Source organism: Eurypyga helias, unplaced genomic scaffold (assembly GCF_000690775.1).
Source record: "Eurypyga helias isolate BGI_N326 unplaced genomic scaffold, ASM69077v1 scaffold36792, whole genome shotgun sequence".
In the NCBI taxonomy this organism is placed as follows: Eukaryota; Metazoa; Chordata; class Aves; order Eurypygiformes; family Eurypygidae; genus Eurypyga; species Eurypyga helias.
Window position 1 is genome coordinate 1 of NW_010237201.1, and position 362 is coordinate 362.

Here is a 362-nt window from a genome sequence, read left to right on the forward strand (position 1 = left end):
GACGGCCAGGGCCCGGCCGGCGTGGGCTGGACGGCGGCGCTGGGGCGCACCCCCCGGACTTTGTCCCCACTCCAACCCCAAAGCCGGGAGCGCGTCCCTGACACCCACCCAGTTACAAAACCGGGTGACGGAGCCAAGCCGGGCCCGCGGGGGAGGGAGCGGGCCCACGGGTTGAGCATTAACTGCCAGACTCAGAGCACGGAGAAACCGGTTGTGCTGGAGCCAGTTTCACTGGAAGTCCCCAAGGGGCTAAATATATCCCATCTTTGTTTGGTTTTCCTTCCCCAAAAGAAAAACTCGGGGTGTGATCACACGCCTGATCCCGGAAACCGACTGGCTACGGGCTCTGCCGAAGATTGGTA